We start from the raw sequence: 8600 nt of genomic DNA, 5'->3' as shown, positions 1-8600 counted from the left end.
CAATGAATATATACCCTTTAAAAGTTGAACTACCTGAGCTATAGCTTTGCCAACAAAATAATTACATTGCAAGGACAAAGACAAGAATTAGAACCCCATACCCCACATTAAAAACAAAACAAAACAAAAAACAGAAAAATGGCAGATGTAATAATGTGTGTAATTCCAGATTTTGGGAGGTGGAGACAAGTGGATTCCTGGGGCTTTCTGGTTAGCCAGAATAGTTTATTTGGTGTGTAAACTCCAGCTCAGCTATTCCAGCCCCCCTTACCACAGGTATAGGATACATGAGGAATGGCCCTGAAGTTGTTCTTTGACATGCACCCTAACATTACTGCACCGGAATACTAACAAGAATCCCCATGTGCATACACACACAGACACACACAGACACACACACAGACACACACACAGACACACACATACACACAAATTGTCTTATTGCATTTTTAAAACATTTATTTATTTTATGTATATGAGTACACTGTAGCTGTACAGATGGTTGTGAGCCTTCATGTGGTTGCTGGGAATGGAATTTAGGACCTCTGCTCACTCCGGCCAGCCGGGCTCACTCCGGTCGGCCCAGCTCTCTCTTGTTAACCTTGCTTGCTGAGTACCTGCTTGCTCAGCGCCGCAGGGCCAAAGATTTATTTTTTATTATAAATAAGTACACTGTAGCTGTCTTCAGATGCACCAGAAGAGGGCATCAGATTTGTGAACCACCATGTGGTTGCTGGGATTTGAACTCAAGACCTTTGGAAGAGCAGTCAATGCTCTTAACTGCTGAGCCATCTCTCCAGCCCAGTTCTCTCCAGTTCTCTTACAGCATTTTAAAACAGGTCTTCAACTTTCTCTGCTGTGGCTCTTCTCCTGTTATAGTGACAGGGAAGTTTAGATATCTCAAAAAAAAAAAAATCAGCAACAACCAATCAAACAACCAACCAAACACAAACAAAAACCCCCAAACCCCCCAAAAAACATACAGGAGCCAATCTGATGTAACTTATAGCAGAGTCTTTATTTTATTCGATCTAGCTCCGCCCCTCAGCTCACTGCTGACAGGCAGGATGGTTTTGGTGTAGAGAAGAGCCTGGAGTTTCTATCAGGGCAAGGCTTTATAGTAAGCATCAAGTAGGGGTAAGTGCGTAAGTATCTAATTGGAAAGCTAATGTGGCCTTTAATATAATTGGCTGGTGCTAGAAGTCATATTGTAAACTGAATTTCTGTTCCCCCTCTGCATTGGTGGTCATTAGGTTAGGGGTGGGCTTGTAACCAGGGGTGCAGGTTTGTTGGGGGAATAATCTGGAGATGCTGGTCTTGTTAGGGGGTGTAACTTGGAGATTCTGGCCTTGCTGGGGGTGAGCCTAGAGACTGGGGCTAGGCTCAGGTTTTGTTGAGGGAATAATTTGGAAACCAGTACACTAGCTCTAATGTTAGATACCAGCCTGTTATTTTATCTGCATTTAAATTTAGGTCAAGTTCCCTAAAAAGTGGAGTCTGAATTTAAAAGATTTGGCCTCTCACTGTGGCCCTTTTCACAGAGAAATTTCCTACAGCTGTTGCAGGATATTTGATCACATTGTGAACCCCGAGACTGTGAACTGTAAAAAACCTGTTTCTAGCGGTGGTGTGGCTTAGCCTTTTATACTAGGGCTTTCTGCTTAGGGTAAACAAGTACCTATGTGCCTCAGCCCTAGCACACACCTTTAACCCAAGAACTAAATAAAATCAACCCTAGGTCAAGAAGTGGAGCAGGTAACCAGGGGAGTGCACGTAAGTAAACAGAAAAGAGGGTCTTCAGTTGAAGGATATTTAAGATAGCATGGAGAAGAAGAAAGAGACTTTTCTTTCTGAGACATCAGCTGGGTGCTTTCTCTGCCTCTCTGAGCTAGCAGGTTTTCACCCTAGCATCTGGCTCCTGAGTCTTCATTCGGTAAATCAAATGTTTGTGATTTTGTTTTTGTTTTTGTTTTTTAAAAAAAACATACAACCAAGAAATTTCAGCAGGACATCAGACGACAACTCCTGGAAGCAGAAATATTAATGCTCCCAGTTGACCTGCCCCACTGAGCTTAGCTTTGTGTTTAGAGAATATAAAGTGTTCTTTTCCTTTTCTTATGTTGTTGAATACTTTGTGCACAAGGGAAATAATCGTATCCCATGAGAGAGCAATTGTCTTGCTTAGCTTCTGCTGTTCTTCCCTGTTATCTGCTCAGTAGGCATTTGTGTGGTGGGATTGTTTTGTAAGCACACACACAGTACCTGTGGGGCTGTGCACTAGTGGGCTGTCAGGGCAAAGATGCAGGGAAGAGATGTTGCTTTGCTCAACAGTTTCTACCTCCAGCCCTTGGGCACTCACCCTGTGCTCAAGCAATCACTGTCAACGACAAAGTAACTATTGAAGTTATAATTGTATTAAGTTAATGCTAATAATTTGAATATTTTATTTTATTTTTGGCTGCTGGGGTAACTTAGCCCTTAACCAAGCTTATGTGGTTGTTTTGTTTTTTGTTTTTTTCCCCTTTTTGGGGGTACGGCTGTAAAATATTTGAATATAGGAAATGTTATTCTTGCAGCCTTGATATTCAGGGTGGATTGTAAAATATGAAGTTTTGTGAGATTTCAAATATTTAGATTATTTTGATAGCATTATTTACAGATTTAAAAGATGTGGTTATCACTAGTTTGTTGAGGGGAAAAACCTCTGCATAAAAAAACTAACCTGGAATAAATATTTTGCATCAGTAGAAAAAAGAAACAACATCAATATACAACAATGAAATAGGTATGAAAATCAAGCATCATACTGATGTATCATATAAAAATTTATTTTATACTCTTTGGTATAACATGTAATTTTATTATTTATTAAAGATAAAAACAAATTTGCATACTACTGTATTGGACATTATTTTTCCATAAATAATTAAGTCTTAGCTGTATTACTTTATACTACAGGACATGTAGCATCTTCAGTGTTTTTCAAGTTGAGAACAACTCTCATGAAATGTATCTGTAGCTCAAACAGCTATTTTTAGAATTGAAAATTCTAATACAATGCAGTCTGAAGATACACTGATACTGACACATGGATAAATGATTGTAGGGAATATTAAAGGTTGTTGTTTCCATTGTATTTTAAAAAAAAGCAGAGAAGGATGTTTACAGTGAAAACCCTTCAGCATGGAACATGCAGGTCTTGACTGTGATCCTGGGTGCGTGAGGTCAGGGTCGCTGGCACTGTGTGGCACGATAGTGTGTGCAGTGCACAGCATGCTTGGTGTGCTTGCTGTGTGCTTAGATGCAGGCTGCAAGAAGTGAACAACACAGCGTGCGTGAGCAAATGTTCCCAGATACACCCTTCATTCAGTACACACTTGATTTTGTGTATTTGATTGGTGTGTGTTCAGAAACCTTTTATTGTTGCTGAAGGTTTCACTCTTGAGTATTCAGTTCTCAATCTCTCTCTCTCTCTCTCTCTCTCTCTCTCTCTCTCTCTCTCTCTCTGTGTGTGTGTGTGTGTGTGTGAGTGCACATGCATGTGTGCAGCCTATCTGCATGCATTGTGTGTACATGTGTGTGGGGGCAGGGGGTTAATGTCTGATGTCTTTCTCAGTGTCTCTCCATCTTATATTTTAAGACAGTCTCTCACTGGCAGTCGTGAATGGGGTAGGCTGACTGGCCAGAGAGCACCAGGGATTTGACCCACTGTCACCTAGAACAACCACACCTGGCTTTTTATGTGACTGCTATGGCTCTGAACTCATGTCCCCAAGCTTGTGCGACAGGCACTTTATCAAATGAGCCGTGTCTCCAGCCACAGCTGCACTTTAGAAGTTTTCTATACATTCTGGACATAAAACCCAAGTCAGATGCATGTATGCAGATGTATTCTGTGTGTTAATTATACTCATTAAGAAACAGAGATACGTATGAAAGCACTGGGACCAGGGACTAAGGAGAGGAGACATGCAGGCAAAGGAAGCTTCCAGCAAGTGATGCCAATCAGCTTCCATGGCGGGTAAGGGAGGTAGGATCAGAGCCCTGGGCCACAGTGTATATTTGATGATGCCTTAGCTAATGCATGAAGTGTTTTGCAGCAATGAACAAGGGAAGTCATGCATTTGGTACACACAGACTGTCATGCTCTCTTGTCAGCTTAGTTGTGCCTGGGGAATGTCCTGGAAGAGTGTGGCCTTGCCTAGGACACCACAGCAGATTCCATAAATACTCATGCCGTCAACAACCAGATGATCTGTCAGTGTCCTTTCATGTGTATTATTCTATTGTTTCCAAAATTGAATCCCCACTCTTAAAAAGGAAAAAAAACCCCTCATAAATAACTATGACACTCTTGCATAAATTTTGATGTCACTATAGGAATTACCCAGGAGGATTTAGGAACTGTATCTTGCTGCTCAGTTTGTTTCTTGTAAACACACTCTAATGGGGTCAGCCTTTAGGATTCACCACAGTCTCCTGGTTGTCATTCATCTTTGTCTTTACTTTCAAAGACTCTAACAATTCTTCTTTATGTCTTTTTATTTCTCATCTCCTGCTGAGTTTCATTCTTTATCTTTGTTTCCCACACTTCATTTGTGCCTCTTGCAAAGTGCTCTTTGGTAGTTGACATAATAAACTCCAAGAGGGAACAAACATTTCTTGGAATCACCAGAGTTTCTGGCACTGGGTGCTTAATCATTCAGCCTTGGTAACTTAGCAGCAGAAGATGTCTTTAAAAGCAAGGAAATGTGGTTTACTGCTCCCCTTCCCCCCTTTAGTGTTTCAGTAATAGATTCCTGTGTTAGCACATTGAGGGACTTTTATCAAGTTGGTTCAAAGGTTATATAATATGTATAGAAAATTAATACAGGTGTAATAATAGGTGAGAGAGGATTAAAAACAGTGACTGCAGAGGGAGGGTTGACATGAGGATTGTATGAAGATTCTAGACAGCTGCCTCCTTTATTTTAGTTTGTCTCTGGAAATCTCAAGTCAACCCAGCCATCAAAGTGAGGAGGAAAAGTACTTTTAAATCCAACACAGATCACTTGTTGAGTACTAGAGAAAAAATGAAGGAGGAATGCCAGACAGGAAGTCTATCTGTCCTTTCTAATAGCTTGCTAATGGGATATCTATCTATCTATCTATCTATCTATCTATCTATCTATCTATCTATCTGTCTATCTATCTCTCATCTATGCATGCATGTTTAGGTCTGTCTCATCTTGCAAAAGCCCTTGATTACCTGCAGGCTCTTTTGAGGTTATTTCTTTATATCCCTCTTTCCCTGTACAACTGAGCCTCTTGAGAGCCCCTTCTGCACCTCTCACTTTTCAAGTCATTGGGATCTGTTGGTGGGGATCTGCAGGTAGAGGCACCTCAAGATTTTTTATCTGACTTTCAGATTTGTCCTCTTGGGACAGGCTCTGGCAAACTGCCCACAGGGTTTCTTTGCTGAGATTTACTTCAGGGATTGCAATGTACGATATGACCTTATTTTGTCTTCCTTTAATGTTCTTGCTTTTCCTATGTCCCTTAGCTTCTTGCTGTTCAGACTGAGGTGCCAATGCCTGTAACATCACCTGGGAAGTTCATTAGAAATGCAGAGTTTCTGGTTCCCACCCGGAACTGTAGAATCGGCGTCTCTCCATCCAGGGTGATGGCAGGCACCAAGCCTGAGGAGCTCTGCAGCGCCTTCAGGGGCTCCGTTACCTCCCAGTGCCCACGCCAGGAGCACGAGTCCTCCTCTTCCTCTCTCTGGTCACATCACCGTTTCTTTGGCATTTACCATGTCTTAGAGATTATGCACATTTACTCTTCTTCTTCATTCCTATTGCCACTTCCTTAGACATTACAACAGCTGCCTTAACTGATCTTCCTGCTTTGTGTCCCTGTTTCTCCCAGTCTGTTTTTTCTACTCAGTCCGAGAATTATCCCTGAAGCAAAATCTGATAGAACTATTTCTTGCTTAATATTGTCCAGTATTCCCTAACCACTCTTAAGATAAAAGTATGACATATGTGGCCAGCAGTGTGATGTGTGGTCTGGTACCCACCAATTTGCCATATGAAGTTTCCTCTGTGCGGAAATGTTATCTCCTTCTTCTCCTAATGCTTTCTAGTTACATTTGCCATTTTTAGCTTAGATGGTCAATCCCATGTGGAAGGCTTTCTCCTGATTTTTCACAGGCCCAAAACAAACAGACATAAGTGCTGGTGCTAAGCTTTTAATGTAATCCAGGGAATGGTGGAATCCACTTTTTTAGTGGGTCTTTCCACATCCATTAACTTAATCAAGATAACCTCTTTCAGGTAGAGCCAGAGACTCCAGTCTTGTTGCTCACTGGCTCACTTACGTGGACTACTTACTTAGAAAGACTACTTTGGGAATGAAATTTGGAGTCTTTCCTCCATTAGCTATAGGAGAGATATCACTTGAACTAATGCCTATCTCTGCTCTCCTCTCTGGTTCTCCACACAACTACCCGACTTGCTGGCACATAAGTAGGGCATCTATGAGTAGTTGTGGTTCATTGCTAGTAAACGGCATTGATGCTCTTCATGTCCCAGATTAGGTCGTGAGCTCCTGCCTTACCTACTCTGCCCCACCCAGGCAGTAATTCTGGTGATCACATACTCCAAGAAACAGACGGGGATGGCTCAGTTCAGTATGAGGTGTTCTTAGAGTTCACTGGAGTTGCAAATAAGCAGGAGGCACCACCAGGTCCCTCTCTCCTCTAGCTGCAGCTACTGCATGCTTCTCCCAGAACTCTGAGACTTGGAAAGCTCCAGGTCGTCTGAGGTGTGACTGAGCACACCACTAAAAAAAGAAGTCCTAAGATCCAGATTATTCATTAGATACAGCTTTGTGTCCTAAACCAGTGAGATGGCTATTTGGGAAGGGAGGACCTGACTTATGGGGAGAAAGGACAGGAATTTCTTATAATTCGGGGATATTAAAAAACCACTGTCTTTTGCCAGATCTGTGCGCCAGTCATTTTGCTTTTTTCTCTGCTCTGGTGTCACTCTCTACAGAATGGTATATTAAAAATGTTTCGTTTCCCCTTCCATGTTAGCATGCCTACAGATTATCATTCTTAAGGTCTTGTTCAGACAGCTATTTCCAGGGGACACATCTCAAAGTGTCCCCTTCCTGTTCCTCTGTCTCTGAACCTTAGGTGCCAGACTATGTTGCAGTTGTATCCACTGGGGTTCCCCTACTATCTATTAGTTGTTACATTGTGTCTAGCCGTTGTTTTCTGTAATGGTCTCCACTTACAAAGAGAAGCTTCTCTGCTGAAGGAGTGAGCGCTCCACTTACCTGTGGGTATAAAGATATTTTCAGAATGTGGTTAGCTTTAGGCTGATCTGTTAAGGTAGTCACTAGTAGGTTCTTATCTAATACCCATGAGTTACCTACCTCCAGGTAGTTGGCTAGGTTTATAATACCAGGAATAATTTTCTTCCTGCTAAATGCTTTCAGTCCAATGGGACAGCTGTTGGTTGCTTCCAGCATGAGTGCTACTCATGCTCGTCATCCGTGGTTCATATGTATCACACTGGGTAGGACACTGATTGCTCTCCTCCCTTGGCAGCTTACATAGTACTTTCTGTACTATGAATTTAGACCACAGAAAGGAGTTTTCAGGTTATATCCTGATCAAATAATCTAAGTCCTGTGTTTTCAGCAATAGGGGCTTATCTTCAACTTCTGAGAGGTAATCACAGGCAACATCAATATCTTACATTGTTTGATTACAAAGTCACTTGGACCAACAACTCAAACAGTGGTTTCTCATGTGTCAGGGTCCAGCATCGACACAGGATCGGGAGTTCTCACCTGGAAGCAGGGATATCTGGAAGGCGCATAATAAGTATATGCAGACTACTTTGGGTTCAAGCTGACAGGCCACTTTTCTTTCTTTTTTTTTAATATTTTATTCAATATTTTTTATTTACATTTCAAACGATTTCCCCTTTTCTGGTCCCCCACTCCCTGAAAGTCCCATCAGCCCCTTCCCTCCCCCTGTTCTCCCACCCACCCCTTCCCACTTCCCTGTTCTGGTTTTGCCTTATACTGCTACCCTGAGTCTTTCCAGAACAAGGGGCCACACCTCCTTTCTTCTTGTACCTCATTTGATGTGTGGATTATGTTTTGGGTATTCCAGTTTTCCAGGCTAATACCCACTTATTAGTGAGTGCATACCATGATTGATCTTTTGAGACTGGGTTACCTCACTTAGTATGATGTTCTCCAGCTCCATCCATTTGCCTAAGAATTTCATGAATTGGTTGTTTCTAATGGCTGAATAGTACTCCATTGTGTATATATACCACATGTTTTGCATCCATTCTTCTGTTGAGGGATACCTGGGTTCTTTCCAGTTTCTGGCTATTATAAATAGGGATGCTATGAACATAGTGGAACATATATCCTTATTACATGGTGGGGAATCCTCTGGGTATATGCCCAGAAGTGGTATAGCAGGATCTTTCAGAAGTGACATGCCCAGTTTTTTGAGGAACCGCCAGACTGATTTCCAGAGTGGTTGTACAAATTTGCAACCCCACCAGCAGTGGAGGAGTGTTCCTCTTTCT

Source organism: Apodemus sylvaticus, chromosome 14, assembly GCF_947179515.1.
Source record: "Apodemus sylvaticus chromosome 14, mApoSyl1.1, whole genome shotgun sequence".
Classification (NCBI taxonomy): Eukaryota; Metazoa; Chordata; class Mammalia; order Rodentia; family Muridae; genus Apodemus; species Apodemus sylvaticus.
This window is presented reverse-complemented; position numbering follows the sequence as displayed.